The 3,720-nt window shown below is 35.5% G+C and overlaps 1 long non-coding RNA gene across 1 annotated transcript; it reads right to left on the bottom strand.

Annotated features, from left to right (window-relative positions):
- Positions 1-2,191: 2,191 nt before the first annotated feature.
- On the bottom strand, positions 2,192-2,872 carry LOC109588242 (uncharacterized). The gene is made up of 2 exons (XR_002188039.1): positions 2,659-2,872; positions 2,192-2,418 (listed from the first exon to the last, which is right to left on the bottom strand). It is a non-coding gene; the product is annotated as an uncharacterized LOC109588242 (long non-coding RNA).
- Positions 2,873-3,720: the final 848 nt, after the last annotated feature.

Genomic DNA, 3,720 nt, shown 5'->3' with positions numbered 1-3,720 from the left:
CATACAGCATATCATCAAATGTACATTGAAGAGCTCCTTCCAATAAAAGGATGTCCCTGTTCCTACTACATTCTTATTAAAGTTATAGCAGGTACCAACAGGTCAAAGGGAACATGGACATACTTGTAAAGTTCATAACACACGACTGCAGTGAAGGATTCATTGAGAGGATCAAGAAATACTGTCAATAGTGACATACTCCATTGGTGGTGACATATGACAGACTGTTAATAAATAATAGACATAGGCATGCGTATGGACACATTTTCCATCACATGTACACACTCACCATTGTCCTCACTAGTGCTAGTGACAATGGTGAGTGTGTACATGTGATGGAAAATGTGTCCATACGCATGCCTATGTCTATTATTTATTAACAGTCTGTCATATGTCACCACCAATGGAGTATGTCACTATTGACAGTATTTCTTGATCCTCTCAATGAATCCTTCACTGCAGTCGTGTGTTATGAACTTTACAAGTATGTCCATGTTCCCTTTGACCTGTTGGTACCTGCTATAACTTTAATAAGAATGTAGTAGGAACAGGGACATCCTTTTATTGGAAGGAGCTCTTCAATGTACATTTGATGATATGCTGTATGACTTGATTACTAGATATTAAGATACTGGCCCATTTAGTTTTATGACCAATTGAAAGCAATAGATCAAATAAAGCTGAATGGTTTTATATATTGAGTGTTGTCCTGTAGCATCAGTTACATAAGGTATCTAATGGCTGGGGGTCTGTCCTGTTGGTATCTTTATAAGTATTACTGTATTAGATAAATGAGTTTAGCAATGATAAAGTAAAGAAAGCAATGATAATCAAACTACATAATGATAATGAAAGTATTAATGATATTTAACTGTTGTTATTATTGTTATTATTGTTTTTATTATTTTCTTGCTTCTTCAGTTGCTTCCGCAGTTATGACAAGCTTCAGGTACTCCAGCACTTGAGTAGGTAGCATAAGAAGCATGGCCTTTGTCACAGCACTCTTGTCCATCCTATAAAGATAATGCATGCAATATTTATCACAGGCTCAAATCTACTAGAATTAACATCAAATATTACTAGAAATATTATTAGCATCAAATGGAAATTTAATGGCACATTTTGTACAGCCATTTCAACAAATATTTTAAAAGAAAATCTAAGGCCACAAAATAAACCATTCCCCTAGACCTCCTTTTTTGTCTTTATGTAAACTGTGGGGCTTTGTCATATTTCAGATGTGGCTTTGCTGTGAAAACAGTGTGTTCTTGAAAAGAATTTTATGTAGCATGAAATCTTAAAAATTTATACACACCAATAATATTGATATCTTGTAAACTTAAGGCCACCATACACCATGAAACAAGTTTCATGGTGTATGGTGGCCTTTAAAAAGATAAAAGGTCTTACACCATCCACTGATGCTTCAGGAATCCCTTTACAGTCAGCCTGAGGGAAACAATCAGCGACTCCTCCCTGAGCTTCAGTGACACGAGCTGTAACCATGAAGACTACAGCTGCAACAAGGACCATACGCTGGAATGAAGTCATCTTCAGTTTGATAGTAGTAGTATCTTTCTTTATCTCTTTATGATGTACTGATGATATACTGATATCCTTCAGCTACTTTTATAGATACTGGCCTAGTGAGGACAATGGTGGCTTTGTTTGAATGTGTGCACGTGACAGAAACATGTACATGTGACAGAAACGTATGACTGTATTTACTAGAGATACTGACCTCTTAGTAAACACAGTCATACGCTCTTGTACATGTTTCTATCACATGTACATGTTCAAACAAAGCCACCATTGTCACTAGTGCTAGTGACAATGGTGGCTTTGTTTGAACGTGTACAAGTATGACTGTATTTACTAAGAGGCCAGTATCTTAATAGTAAATACAGGGATATGATCTTGGACACGTTTTTGTCACAGTACATGTGACAGAAACGTGTCCAAGATCATCATTATGCCTATGTTTACTATAAACAGTCTGTGACACTGCTAATGAAGTACAGGACTATTGATAGTGCCACACTTGGAACCATCTTTACCATCTGTCAAATAAATCAACCACACTCATGGTGTTAGATACTCTGCACAACCAAAATGACAGCTTGCAAACTTGCCAAAGCCTTTAGCTTAGCTATAAGATGTACTATCTACAGAATAGGGCTGAGGTAACCTCTTTTGTTCTTAATCAGTCTGAATTAATTTGTTAGATAAATTTGTTTAGCAATGATAATTAAAGTAATAATAATAATTAAAGTATTAATAGTATTCAACTGTTAATAGTAGTATTGTTCTTATTATTTTCTTGCTTCTTCAGTTGCTTTAGCAGTTACGGCAAACTGGCCTACCGTCATGTTCATATTCGTAAGAAGCAAATTTAAATTGACAGCATTTTTCTCCATCCTATACAAATTAATAAAAATACATGTACAGACTAGCCTCTTTATAATGGACACTTTGAGATCAAGAAAGTGTCTCTGTTATACAGAGGTGCCCTTTATGTGGAGGTTATTTTATACAGTAAGGAATGTAATTGGTACACTAGGTGCTGTCCGTTAAATGGAGGTGTATGCTATAGAGAGTGTCCATTAAGAGAGACTATACTGTACATGTACATTGTAAAATGGTTATTGATAGTCTTACATTCTCTGCCATGTAGTAAGGAGTACCGACACATCCTTTTCTAAGGTAACAGGTTCCCTCTTTTTTTGCAGCATCAGTGACATGAGCAGTAATCATAAAGAGTACAGCTGCAACAAGGACCATACGCTGGAATGAAGTCATCTTCAGTTTGATAGTAGTAGTATCTTTCTTTATCTCTTTATGATGTACTGATGATATACTGATATCCTTCAGCTACTTATATAGATACTGGCCTAGTGGGGACAATGCATGGTGTCCTTTTTGAATTTCTACATGTGATAAAAAGTCATTTCTAATTTGTCTCTGAGTGTATGAATGTTGTTACTATTAACAGTCTGTGATATTGTTCTAATGTAGTAACTGACTATTGACAGTATCTCACTGTATGCCAATGCACTAGTAATGTTTTATTAATAATAAGTGTGGTATTAATGCTTTTACTACCTTCTCTCTCTCTCTCTCTCTCACTGTATGTTAATGACACTTAAGGTTTATACTTTTAGTTGTAGTTCTTTTCTAATACGGTATAGTCTCTCTTAATGGACACTCTCTATAGCGTACGTCTCCATTTAACGGACAGCACCTAGTGTACCAATTACAAAATGGCATGAAAATTGACTTAATTCCTTTTTTTAATTCCCAGTATAGCAAGGCTGCAAAAGTCGTGGCAGCCATTTTGTTTGGGGGTGAATCCTACTTAGTAACGCTACCGCGTTACTAATAGCTGCAACAATGACCATACGCTAGAATGAAGTGAGTCATTTTCAGTTTGATAGTAGTAGTATCTTTCTTTATCTTGTTAAGAAGAGGTTGGGCCAGACTAGATGTACTTATGATATACAATATTACTTACATACATGTACATGTAGATACTGGCCTAGTGAGGACAATGGTGGCTTTGCTACTTGTATGTGTACACGTGACAGAAACATGTACATGGCAGACATAGCACATCTACTCAAATTCTATCTACTCTGTATCTACTTGTATTTTAATTTTTTAAACCAGTATTTACTTGTATTTACTTTGTACATGTAAGTAGATGTGTATTTTCATGTATAT

This window comes from Amphimedon queenslandica, unplaced genomic scaffold (genome assembly GCF_000090795.2).
Source record: "Amphimedon queenslandica unplaced genomic scaffold, v1.1 AMPQUscaffold_12217, whole genome shotgun sequence".
Lineage (NCBI taxonomy): Eukaryota > Metazoa > Porifera > Demospongiae > Haplosclerida > Niphatidae > Amphimedon > Amphimedon queenslandica.
This window is presented reverse-complemented; position numbering and strand designations above follow the sequence as displayed.